At 57.2% G+C, this 13,411-nt stretch overlaps 1 long non-coding RNA gene across 2 annotated transcripts in view; it reads left to right on the top strand.

The window, feature by feature from the left end:
- The first annotated feature begins 1,125 nt into the window (after window positions 1-1,125).
- The window catches only part of LOC138809984 (uncharacterized), a 32,247-nt gene continuing 19,961 nt past the window's right edge, over window positions 1,126-13,411 (top strand). For both annotated transcript variants that reach the window (XR_011366984.1, XR_011366983.1), the window contains exon 1: window positions 1,126-1,218. This is a non-coding gene — a long non-coding RNA (uncharacterized lncRNA). The remainder of the gene's footprint in view (window positions 1,219-13,411) is intronic.

Below are 13,411 nucleotides of genomic sequence, written 5' to 3'. Positions count from 1 at the left end.
TTATAATGGCTTACTTCCTGGTGAATGCAACCTGTAAGAGCCGGGACTTTGCCCGGACTGCTGGTGGGTGTCCGCACAGCTGTGGCCAGGACAGAGGTGGCAGCATAAACACCCGCTGGGACTGTGAAGGTGCCTTCCGTCCTGGCACTGGGATGGGCTCTTCAGCTGTGTCTGCTGTTCTTGGCATTCAGTAAGGGCTCAGTAAACGCTTGCTGCAAACAAGAATGACTGTCACACACCATCATTTGGCTCTGCCCTTCTCACGGACGTTCCCAGGGCAGGGCCCCCTGGCCTTTAAGTTTGTCTTCATTTCTTTCCAAGCTACTACCTTCAATGGAGGAATTAATGTGCTTTCTGGAAGCTCATTACCAGATTGGCTTTTAAGTTTAAAGAGTGTATCAGGTCTCTGAAGCTCAGTAAATGTCTTTTAAGTCACAGAAAAAAGATTCGCACTTCTGAAGGAGTTGTCTGGTCTGGGCTGCAGCCTTTGGGGTGCAGGAAAGGGGGTGAGCTGAGGGTGGAAGACGGGGGCGGGAGGTAGGGGCCAGCTGGGTAGGGGGTAGGGCGAGGGAGGGCCGAGCTGGACAGCTGGACAGCTGAGCCAGGCCTGGACAGCCAGAACAACAGTAGAGCTGTCCTGGGCCTCAGATGTGTGGAAAAGGAACAACTTTGGGGCTGGGAAGGTGGCTCGGTGGTAGAGTACTTGCCTTGCCTGCATGAGGCCCTGGGTTCGATTCCTCAGCACCACATAAGCAGAAAAAGCTGGAAGTGGCGCTGTCAAGTGGTAGAGAGCTCAGCCTTGAGCTGAGCTGAAGGACAGCGCCCAGGCCCAGGGTTCTGGCCCCATGACTGGCAAATAAAAATAAAAATTAAAAATAAATAAAGCAACAACTGAAGAGGGAGATGGGTTCAGACTTGATTTTTTTTTTCTTAAGATTATGGTAAAATGTCCTTAACCAATTCTTCAAAGAACATAGTTCAATACAGAGCATTGTTGGGCAACCAACTTAGAACTGTTTTTATCTTTTTGTATGTGTTCTGTTACCGAAAAAAGAACAAACATTTGCACTTGAACTCTGGGCCCGAGGGCTGTCCCTTGATTCTCTCCCTGCAGGCTGGCACACTACCACTCCAGTCACAGCTTTACCTCTGGCTGCTTTGCTGCTTCATTGGAGCTAAGAGCATCACAGACTTTCCTAGTTGCTCAGAGCAGGGAATGTAAGTGTATCCATCATTTATTCCTGGGATTTTCCTGGTGTTTGGGGCTGTGGTCAGCTAGAACGGTTGGAGGTGATACTGCGGATGAAGGAGGGACCAGAGTGCTCTGGGTGTCAGGCACTTGCAGGGTGGGACTGGGGTGTTTCCCACAGCCTGTCCTTGGGGTCCCTCCGGGTTGCAGCCAGCGTCCAGATCAATAGTCCACTGCAGCCCGGTGCCAGTGGCTCACGCCTGTAATCCTAGCTACTCAGGAGGCTGAGATCTGAGGATCACGGTCCAAAGCCAGCCTGGGCAGGAAAGTCCGTGAGACTCTTTTTTTTTTTTTTTTGGGTCCAGTCGTGGGCCTGAACTCTGGGCCTGGGTGCTGTTCCTCAGCTCTTCAGCTCAAGGCTAGCGCTCTACCACTTGAGCCACAGCGCCACTTCCGGCTTTTTTCTTTTTGCTTATGTGGTGCTGAGGAATCAAACCCAGGGCCTCAGGCATGCAAGGCAAGCACTCTACCACTGAGCCACCTTCCCAGCCCCCCATGAGACTCTTATCTCCAATAAACCACCAGAAAACTGGAAGTGGCGCCGTAGCTCAAGTGGTAGAGTGCTCGCCTTGAGCTGAAGAGCTGAGGAACAGCACCCACTGCAAGGATGCTCCCTGCTGTCAGTGGACCCTTGTTATCAGTAGACTCTTGCTGGAGTGGACTCTTGCTATAGTGGACGCTTGCTATAGTGGACGCTTGCTGTAGTGGACGCTTGCTGTAGTGGGCTCTTGCTGTCGTGGACTCTTGCTGAGGACTGGTGCTGGCCCACAGCTGGACAGGGCCCCCTCTGCAAGGTGGTTGAATGGATGACTGCAGCGATGGGCTTAGAGGAGCAAAGCTTGCACTTCCTTCTGATGGAACAAAGGGACATTTCCAACAGCGGCCCTGGCTCAGAAGGACAGCTGAGTCAATCTGGGAGACATTGGCTCTGCCCAAAGAAAGATTAGAGGGGCGGCACCCAACCTTTGACAAGAGATGCCTCCAATTGGCTGTTGCTCAATTGTTGTTGGCAGATAGGGTAGCAATTAAAAAAAAAAAGTGAGGTGAACTTTGACCCTGAAAATCATCCTGTTGCACAACTCACACACAAGGAAGTGACCTCGTTGGTGAGAAAGAAGGACGGAGCCAGATCGCAGTCCTGTGGTCTTCACCCTGCTGGCATGCTTACTGCGTCTGCGCTGCGGGTTCCGGCAGCGGCAGTGTCAGCCGCCCCCAGTGGGCAGCGACCTCACCCTCGGCTCCACAGCCCGCGGCTCCAGCCGTCACTCCTCTCACTTTGGCTCTTCCATGTGTCCTGACGCGCACAAAAGTCCAAACCACCTGTGCCAGGAGTGCCCGGGCCCCCCTGAACCCCTGAACCGGCTAGCGCCCGACTCAGACGTTGTGATCCAAACTGTCCGTGGCACGGGGAGGATGGGCTTCCGAAGGGAGGGGCTGAGGCCCCAGAGCAGGGCCCGCCCCGCGCTCCGAAGCGGGTGGCAGGGAGAGGCTCAAAGCAGCCTTGCGCCTGCCAACCCTGGAAGCAGCGCCAGGCCTGCGATACGGGTGGGGGAGCCAGAGGGAGCCAGAGGGAGCCAGGGAGGAGGACCCACCTCCGCCCCGCCACACAGCGCTGCTCCTTCACTTCCCACTTGCCACGAATCCCCGGCACTCCGTGTCTGCTTGTGACTGTCCAGGCTGCGTGGGGGACAAGGCGCCCACAGCAGCTCTGGCCGGGGTCTCCGCTGACCCAGTGCTCACCAGAGGTGGATGGATGGCCCAGAGCTTTTCTTCTGGCTCCTTGCTAAACTCCGAACTTGTCTCCCTGTCTAGTGGTGTTTTTCAACAGGCTGAGAAGAACCTGTCCCTGGATGGCATCACAGACCGTGGGGCGCAAGGGCTGGGAGAGACAGGGCGGAGCGGGAGCCGCTGTCCTGCTGGTGTCCGCTCGACTGCGGATCCCGCAGGAGCGAGCCCTGCGTTGGAAGGACAGGGCGCGGGACCGTCCCCGTGGCTCTCCCTTTGCTCTTCGCTGGCACCCTGGCTGCGAGATTCAGGCTTTCGCCCTGGCTCTTTGCAGTTCAGTGTCTTCCAGTGAGAGAACAGTGGGGGAACCGTGGGGGGCAGCAGGGGGACAGCAGGGGGACAGTGGAGGGGCAGCGGGGGACAGTGGAGGGACAGCGGGGGGATAGCAGGGGGACAGCGGAGGGACAGCAAGGGGACAGCGGGGGACAGTGGGGGACAGCGGGGGGCAGCGGGGGGACAGCGGGGGGACAGCAGGGGGACAGCGGGGGGGACAGCAGGGGGACAGCGGAGGGACAGCAGGGGGACAGCGGGGGACAGTGGGGGGCAGCGGGGGGATAGCAAGGGGGCAGCGGGGGGACAGCAGGGGGACAGCGGGGGGGACAGCGGGGGGATAGCAAGGGGGCAGCGGAGGGACAGCAGGGGGCAGCGGGGGGGACAGCGGGGGGACAGCGGGGGGACAGCAGGGGGACAGCGGGGGACAGTGGGGGGACAGCGGGGGGAGAGCGGGGGGCAGCGGGGGGACAGTGGGGGACAGCAGGGGGACAGCGGAGGAGCAGCGGTGGGACAGCGGGGGGACAGCGGGGGGCAGCGGGAGGCAGCAGGGGGCAGCAGGGGGACAGCGGGGGACAGTGGGGGGACAGCGGGGGGAGAGCGGGGGGCAGCGGGGGGACAGCGGGGGCAGAGGGGGACAGCAAGGGGACAGTGGAGGAGCAGCGGTGGGACAGCGGGGGGCAGCGGGGGGCAGCGGGGGAGCAGCGGGGGAGCAGCGGGGGAGCAGCGGGGGACAGCGGGGGAGCAGCGGTGGGACAGCGGGGGACATCAGGGGGACAGCGGGGGACAGTGGGGGAGCAGCGGGGGAGCAGCGGGGGGACAGTGGGGGGAGCAGCGGGGGGACAGCGGGGGACATCAGGGGGACAGTGGGGGGAGCAGCAGGGGGACAGCGGGGGGACAGCGGGGGGACAGTGGGGGCGCCAGCCTGCACAGGGCAGCCCTGTGCACACCAGCAACATGGTGGAGTTGCTGGCGCAGGGGGGAAGGCTCTTCCCGTGGTCTGACCCGTGGAGGAACGCTGCAGTGTGGAGCTGTTTCCCAACTTAGTTATTACACCGTTACACGCGAGTGGAAATATCCACCTCCCCTCAGGAACAGGGTCGGTCGTGCGTGTCCATGTAGTTGAGGCCTGTTCAGGGTGCACTCGGTGATCGTTTGGTGTATTTTCGGTTCCCTGTGTTTTCTTTAGGGATCATGTGAACACTGATTCGGCTTTGGGGGTGTGCAGTGGTCTTGCATTCTGGTTGAACCCACACGTCTCCAACAAGTATCAAGGCCAGCACTGTGTGAGAAGGCGGGGGTGGGGGGGTACTCTTGGGCCAGGCTAATGACAGGTTGCGGGTCACCTGGGCCAGGAGACACCTGGGGTGTGGGGCGTCTCCCGGCCTGCCGGGCTCCGGCCTTCCTGGCCTCGTTTGTAAGCTGGGCGTGCCCTCTAATTAGGCCCAGGGCGCTGCCACCTGGGGTCCAGAGACACACATCACACTTGCAGCCAGTGTCTTGTAAACTGTTGAGGTCTTTGGTCTGTGCCTCTAGGCCAGAAACCGGCTCGGCCAGCCGGCTGAGCTGGCCTCCACCCATGGCTGTGATTCCTTGGTCCAGACAAGTGCATTACCTATGGTGTCCGCAGTGACAGGTCCAGGTCAGGCCCTTCACTAGCCAGGCGCCCATCTGCGAGACGGCCGGAACTGCTCTGCTTGGACTTGGGGCCCCAGAGTCTCAACTTGACAATGAGTCTCACAGGCTTTCCCCCACCTGCCTGGCCTCAAAGCTCTGTCCTCATATCTCAGCCTCCTGTGTGTCTGGGATTAGAGCTGGGACCACTGGCCCCAGCACTTGTAGGAAAGCATTGATGTTGTTGCACCTGGTGGGATATCAGGTGGTGTTTGGTTGGAAGGCCATGAAGGTCTAGGTGGAGGAAACAGCCTGGGTTAGAGAACACCAGAGGCATTATCATTATTATTACTATTACTATTATTACTTTGATCGGTCGTGGGGTTTGAACTCTGGGCCTGGGCGCCGTCCCTCAGCTCTTCAGCTCAAGGCGAGCGCTCTACCACTTGAGCCATAGCATCACTTCCAATCGTCTGGTGGCTTATTGGAGATAAGAGTCCCTTTGACTTTCCTGCCTGTACAGGCTTTGAACTGTGATCCTTAGATCTCAGCCTCCTGAGTAGCTAGGATTACAGGTGTGAGCCACTGGCACCTGGCTTTTTTTTTTTTTTTTAATTCTTAATGGAGTTGTACAAAGAAGTTGTCATTCAACAAAGCAGTTTATGAATAGAAAATACTCTGATCATTGTCTCCCCTTTCCACATTCTCACCCATCCCTCCCCACCCTCCCTCTTCTTAATTCTGTAGGGCACACACTGCATCCTTTGCCCGTCCACCCCTTTCCCCTTGACCCCTCCCCACCCCTCTCAAGTGCCTGCTTCCTGGTGCTTTACTTTGCTGACCCTGGCCTTTGCCATGCGAAGGAATGACACTACTTGAGTTCTCGCTGGAATTTCTTCCTGGGGCAGCCTGGCCCATCCCTGGGGGTGTCACACACCTGACACTATGTTCACAGGGTGACAGACTCCCGAGCATCATCACTTTTAGAATCTGGGCAGTCCAGACACAATTATCTCAGGCTGACTCCCTTACTTGCGAAGATGTGACATCTACCAAGCACATGTCCACCTGCCCTTTGAACCCCTGGGGTGGCAGTGTGAGTTCGTGGGAGGCCCCGGAGGCCTCCGCGGGGAGATGCTGGGCCCTGGGCTGCGGGCAGGCCAGTGTGGGTCCTGCTTCCGCCCCTCCTCTACCTCCGTGGTGTGAGCGCCTCACTCATGAGTCAGGTGGAAAAGCAATTAACTCTAAGCTGCGGTCAGGACAGGCTGTGTCTCACCTCTCCCAGGAAGACTTCTCCGCCTGCTCGGGGCACTCTGCAATGGGCCCTCATAGCCTTGGCCTCCGTGCGGTGGGTTGGGTGCACACAGGGCCCCGCAAGCACCGTGAGGAGGTGTGGCTGGTCACTGCTGGACGAGGCCGGCTGTGAGGCCGGCTGGCCGGAAGGGGCCCCTCCCACCTGCCCCCCCTTGCTTGTGGTCCTGAAGTGTGAGTTTTCCTTTTCTTTTCCTGGTAGTTCTCTGCATGTCTCTATCTTTGTTTGTAGGCTGCTCTCTGGCTGCGTGAAGAACCCACCGGGGTTTTGGTGGCCCACGGTAGTGCTGACCCAGTATCTTTTATTTTTGTCAGTCCCAAACTGCTCTCTCTCTCTTTCTCTCTCTCTCTCATTGGTTGTGGGGCTTGAACTCTGGTAGCACTCTACCACTTGAGCCACAGCGCCACTTCTGGCCTTTTCTGTTTATGTGGTACTGAGGAATCAAACCCAGAGCCTCATGCATACAAGGCAAGCGCTGTACCACTGAGCCACCTTCCCAGCCCCCCTGAGCTTCTTTTGCTCAACGCTAGCACTCTACCACTTGAGCCACAGTGCCACTTCTGGCTTTTTCTGTGTATGTGGTACTGAGAAATTGAACCCAGGGCTTCATGCATGCTAGGCAAGCATTCTACCACTAAGCCACATTCCCATTGTTTGTTTGTTTGTTTGTTTTTGTTCAAGACTGGTGCTCTACCACTTGAGCCACACCTTTACTTCTGGCTTTTGGTGGGTTCATTGGAGAGAAGGGTCTCATAGGCATTTCTACCTGAGCTGACTTCAAATTGAGATCCTCAGATCTCCGCCTCCGGAGTAGCTAGGAGCGTGGGCTGCTCACTCCTGGTCTTCGCCTGCAGCTTGGAGTTGTAGGCATCAGGGCGACCCCCGCATGCAGCTGGGCCCAGGGTCGCCTGCTGGCTTTCCTCCTCCAGCTCTCAGCCAGCCCTGTCCTCTGCTGGCCTCATGGAACTTTTCCTGACAGCGAGACATCTCTGCTTCCTGTAGCTCCTCTCTCTCGTTCCCTGGCCTCCTTCTGCTTTGTCTTCCAGGTTTGAGGGTGAGCAGTTGGGTGAGGCAGGTAATCTCCCCCACCCCAGGGCAGTTGATTGACAGCTGTGCAGCCCCCTGTGTTGGGTTGGGGAACAGGACAAGGACGCCTCTGTGGTCACAGCCTCTTGTGAAGGGGTCTGGGCCATTTGGGTCCTGCTCGTCCCCTTTGAAGAAGGTTCCAGGAGATTCCAGCCATCTCTGAAACGCGGCACCTCGCACCTCCCTGAAACTTGGACTGAGGTGGGGAGGCCCAGCTTCAGCACCAGTGAAGTGTGGTGACCCGCCTCACGTTGTACAGTGTGGTCGTGGCGGGAGAATTAGCACCCAGGGCCGGCAGAGGTGACTGGGAGCCCCCCCCCACAGGTAACCCTCCTTCTTGTGGACGGGGCTCCTCTTCTGGTTCACGTGTACCCCATCAGCAAAGCTGTCACCGCTGGGCGTAGGAGGCCCACTCACCGGTGCCCTCTGAGGGAGGAGGACACGGATTCCTTTGTGTTCCCCGACCCATAAGCCCAGATCTGGGGCAGGCAGAGGCGCAGTGGTCCTCTGACTCGGTGCTGGGCCCCACACCCATCCCAGAGCTGGAGCAGCCTTCGCCCGCCATCTTTCCTGAGCTCCACTGCACCCCTAGGGCAAGCCCCCCAGGCAGACATGCATTGGCAGGGTGATCATCTGGTCTCTGTGGGAGGAGAGAGCAGGTGACCCCAGGCCAGGGGTCTTCTGGGGCCTCCACCCCCAAGTCAGCAGCCCAAACGGAATGCTCACCCCTTCCTGCGTGAGACTCCAGCGGCCAGCCTGGCAGAGGGGGGCGCTGCCGGCCTGACTTCTGCCAGGGGCTTGGATAGCCCTTCCTAGTTCCAGCCAAGAGCCCTGCTGAGTCAGTGTAGACAGAACCTCATTATCCGGCCACACCCACACTGGATCTTCCTCCTCCTCCTCCTTCTCCACCATCCCCAGACTGTGTCAGGTGACCCGCTGGTCTCCGGAAGAACCTGGTAAGCTCAGCTCAACCAGAAGTCCCCGCACCTTTCCTGTCACCGAATCTCTCTTGCCTGTGCTGTGCTTGGGCCCTGGGTAGACACGGCAGCCCTGGCCCTGCCTCAAGAATGAAGTCCTGGGCTGGGAAGGTGGCTCAGTGATAGAGCGCTTGCCTTGCATGCCTGAGGCCCTGGGTTTGATTCCTCAGCACCATATAAGCAAAAAGAAAAAAGCCGGAAGTGGTGCTGTGGCTCAAGTGATAGAGCGCTAGCCTTGAGCTGAAGAGCTGAGGGACAGCACCCAGGCCCAGAGTTCAGGCTCCACGACCGGACCCAAAAAAAAAAAAAAAGAATGAAGTCCTCCTCTCCTGCTTAGGAATAACCAGCAGTCACCTGTGCCACAAGCTCTGCTCTCCGTTCCGTGACACCGTTCTGACTCAGCCGCAGTGTGCGGGACTGCTGGCTACCGTGACCATGCCCATGTGCCCCTGCACACACTCACATACACACATGCTCACGCACACACACACTCATCCACTTGTGCACATGTGCACACACACTCATGCTTACACACACACTCACACTCATGCACATGGGCACACACTCATCCACTCATATACATGCTCACACACATGTACTTGTGTACATGTACACAGACTGATCCACTCACACACATGCTCACCCACACTCATCCACTCTCATACAGTCATCCACTCACACATGCTTTGCACACTCATACACACTCATCGACTTGTACACATGCTCACACACACATCCACTCGTGCACATGTGCACACACTCATCTGCCCACACATATGCTTTGTACACTCATTCACTCATCCACTCACACACATGCTCCTGCTCACTCATACACTTGTACACATGCACACATTCACACTCATACTCTCACACATATTCATCCTCACACGCATGTGCACACGTTTTCCTCCAAGCTGCTCACTGATGATAACCTGCCAGTGATCCCTCTGCCCATCATGACGTGATCACACACAGCAGGCTAGAGGTGGATCTCCACCTCAGTTTCCCTCCCGGCGCTCTTCCTCTTCCCCCTCAGCCCTGTCCGCCCTCTCCTCTCGCCCCTGTGGACGCGTGTGCTCTATGTGACAATCTGGGTCTATTTATATCAGGTGTTGAGCTGCTGCTCTTTTGGAGCGCACGGGTCCTCACTTGGGACTATAAATGCCCTGGGTGACTGACTGCAAGCCACGTGAGCTCACGCCGTCTTGGCCTCCACTCCGCATCTGCGTCTCCCCTGGAATGGCTAGGAACGCAGGAGGGATGAGGCTGTGAGAAGCAGCGTGACAAGCTCAGGCCCCGGACTGCCCCTCACTCCCGCTAGACCCGCAGGGCCACAGCCGGGAGCACGGGGCCGGCCGCCCGGGGGCCAGCGCGGCCAGTCGTGAACGCGCACCTCTCCCCCGCCTCGCTTTCCCTCCGTCTAAACCCACAGCTCAACTCTGCCCTGCAAGGGGGGCTGCCAAGCTCACCTCACAGGGCACATAGCCCTTCACGATCATCGGTCCCTATCTGGCGTGGTGAGAGAGAGGCCAGATCCCACGCGGAGCCCAGGCCTTGAGCCTCTGACCTAGAACTCTGGCTACACACTGAGGACAGACACAAAAGCAGGTTTTACTAGACAAATCACTGTGGAGACAACAGGGACCCCAGAGCCGGTGCTCATGCCTGCAATCCTAGCTACTCACCAGGCTGAGATCTGAGGATCGCGGTTCAAGGCCAGGGCAGAAAAGTCTGAGAGGCCCTCACCTCCCACTAGCCACCAAAACATTGCAAATGGAGGTGTGGCTCAAGTGGTAGAGCACCGGCCTGGGCAGCCACGAAGGAGAGTTCTAGGCGGCTCAGGGGCCACGGGGCTCTGAGACCCAGGCCACCTCCTCATGGGGGGGCGGGGAAGGCCACCTGTCCCGTCAAGAGCCTTCTTTCCCTAAGCCGGTTACTATTCCACCTGGACCCCTGGAGAGGTCTTCTAACCACACCCAGCCCCCACAAGGCACTGTGCCTCCCCAAATGGGGTCTGTCCCAGTGAGCACCTGGGAGGCTTCCTTGGAGGGCCGAGAATTCAGAGCACAAAGGCTCTGCAGGTGGGGGGGGGGAGGGGAAGCGAGGGGGAAGGGAGAACGAAGGGGAGGGGAGGGGAGGGGAAGGGAAGGGTTTAACATTTTTCTGTTTAAACAAAAGCAGGCTACAACCAAACCAAAGGGTGGACTTTAGAGCCTGCAGGAAAAGCAGAAAGGTCTCCGCTCAGTGAATTAGGATAGAATAATGAGATTTATGAAATATTCAGGAGTTTGCTTTTTCAATAGGTTGTTCATGTAAAAGGTTCTGAATGAAAGATTTCTCCAGAGATTAGAGTCCTAGGTCTCCCCCCCCCCCCCGCCCCTCCCAAAGCGCCCCCTCCCCTCCCCCAGCCTCCCCCCTTCCCCAGGATCTGGATGTGGGGCGGGGCCCTCTTCAACAGTTTCCAGGCCATGTTTATTCACCGCCACGCTTCCTCCACGCTTCCTTCCTCGCTTCATTTCTGCAAGCTCTTCTAGGGTCATTAAAGAATGCGTAAAAAGCGGTGGGGAGCTCTGAGCTTTGATCCGACTGCTTAATTGCCCTTACTAATCACACAGAGATCAAGAGGATAAAAATACCCCTCAGGTCGGGGTGAGGGTGTTCCCTGGCTGCGGGTTCGGAGGGCGCGGAGGATGGGTCTCTAATAGGTTCCTAGTGGCAGCCCTGAAATCATTGCTCTGATTAAATAAACCAACCTGCGGCGTTCCGATGATTTCCACGGCAAACAAGCAGACAGAACGGGAAGGTGCTTCCCGAAAGACCGCAAAGGGCTTTTCTCGGGCCCTACCCCCCCTCCTGCTCCCCTCCCCCCAATTCACTCTCTTCCCGTCTCTCCTTGCTGTCCCTGCTCTCTCCCTGTCTGTCCCTCCATCCATCGTCCGTCTCCACCGCTGTAGTTCCCCACTCCAGTGTTCTTTAAAAAGCCTCCGGTCGGCAGCTTGTGTTCTTGTCCTTCACCACACCTGGAACATTTCTCTTGGTCACCAGTCCCCGTCCTTCAGAACGGGCTGAGTGTCACCTCTCAGAAGGCCTCCGAGATCAGCACCATCTCTTTCAGAGGATCGTCCAGCAACGTGCTTGGCCTGAGGCAGACTGTGAGGCGTACGTTTAGACTGTGTGTTATACCAAGCCTGGGATGGCTGGGCTGCTCCCTGTCCCATCAGGGATGTGACACAGATCAGGTGAGGGACTCCCTGGTACCAGCCTCCCAAGCTGGAAACTCCCAAGGGAGAGAGCTGCCCCCAGCCCGGCCTTCCCTTCTATCCCAATGTCCACTGAGGACCCTAAGTCATGGAATTCAGAAGTCTTCCTCCAGGGGGCCTCCCACACCCCCGCACGCAGAGGACGCATCCCAGTGCCCAGCATGGAACCCACCCCAGCAGCCTCGTGAACATCTGTCTGCCAGCATCAACAAGAGCGGGCGCTGCCAGCGGTGCCTGCCCTGACAGCCAGGGTGCCCTCCTTCACCCACTGTGGATTCGCACGTCTCTGGGCCACTGTGTTCATGGCTCTGCCGGATGCCTTCCAGAAGCCTCCCTGCCCCCTGGGAGTCTCAAGATACTTGAATCCCCGGCAGGTCCCAGAACTGCCTCTGGGAGCAGAGGTGGGTGAGGGGCAGCAAAGGGAGGGCCAGCTCTGCTCCCTGCGTCCTGCTCAGGCCTGGTGGGGGTGCAGACGCAGCCCAGCGCGTAACACGCACACGCACACACACACACACACACACACACACACACGCACACGCACACACGCACACTTCTGGATGCCGATTCCTTGATTCCATTCTTACGTCGGGATTTCTTTCTTTTTTTCTTCTTTTTTTTTTTTTGGACGGTCATGGGGCCTGAACTCCAGGCCTGGGTGCTGTCCCTGCACTCTTCAGCTCAAGGTGAGCACTCTACTGCTTGAGCCACAGCGCCACTTCCTGTTTTCTGGTAGTTTATTGGAGATAAGAGTCTCATGGACTTGCCTGCATGAGCTGGCTTTGAGCTGTGATCCTCAGTTCTCAGCCTCCTGAGTAGCTAGGATGACAGGCGTGAGCTATCAGCAGCCAGCATGTGTGGATTTCTTCTAAAGCCAAAACTTATGGCTGAGGACATAGCACAAGATGTAGAGGCCCTGGGTTTAATCACCAGTATAACCAAACCATCCAAACTATCCCAACCAAACAGCCAGGAAAACAATCAACCGATCAGCCAACCAACCTATCAGTCAGCTAACCAGCCATCCAGCCAGCCATAAATACGTGTGATGAGAGACAGATGATGAGTAGAGTGGATGCTTATAGTTTGCAAAATGCCGGCCCAGCACAGCACAGGTGTTTTAGCTGGCCCAGCACAGCACAGGTGTTTTAGTGTTGTAAATTAGTTTTTTTTTAAAAACTAACTTCCTCAAGTCTTCAGATTCAGCAGTTGAACTGAGCGCTGCACTGTGGCTGGGCTGAGGGAGCAAAGATGAATTAAGGTAAGACCACTTCCCACACGCTCCAAGTTCATCTATGCGCACAGCCAGCTGGTCCACAAAGGCTGACTTTTACCAACATTTGTCAAAAGGTGTTGGAACTCAAGTTCCAGCTCACCGCATTCGGAGTAATGACATCACCACCGCGCCACGACAAAACAAAACACCAAACCCACAAACCAACCCCATCATGCCAGAGCAAACGCACACAAAGGATCTCAGACCCAGAGCCTGACCTCACACCCCCGACAACAGACAAGAAAACCGCCCGCCGACCTTGAACTTAACCCTCGGGCTTGCCCTCACCGCGGCACGTGGACTGCAGTTCAGAAACTGTCTTCTGTGTATTTTATTTTATTTTTTTTTGCTAGTCCCATGGCTTGAACTCAGGGCCTGGGCACTGTCCCTGAGCTTCTTTTTGCTCAAGGCTAACACTCTACCACTTGAGCCACAGTGCTATTTCGGGCCTTCTCTGTGTATGTGGTGCTGAGGAATTGAACCCAGGGCTTCATGCATGCTAGGCGAGCACTCTACCATGAGCCACCTTCCCAGCCTTCTGTGTACTGTTGCTGGGGCAGAGGAAGCGTTCAGTACTGTTGGGAG

This window comes from Dipodomys merriami, unplaced genomic scaffold (assembly GCF_024711535.1).
Source record: "Dipodomys merriami isolate MVZ:Mamm:240054 unplaced genomic scaffold, mDipMer1.0.p SCAF_5, whole genome shotgun sequence".
Classification (NCBI taxonomy): Eukaryota; Metazoa; Chordata; class Mammalia; order Rodentia; family Heteromyidae; genus Dipodomys; species Dipodomys merriami.
The sequence above is the reverse complement of the archived record's forward strand: the minus strand, read 5'-3'. Positions and strand labels throughout refer to the sequence as shown.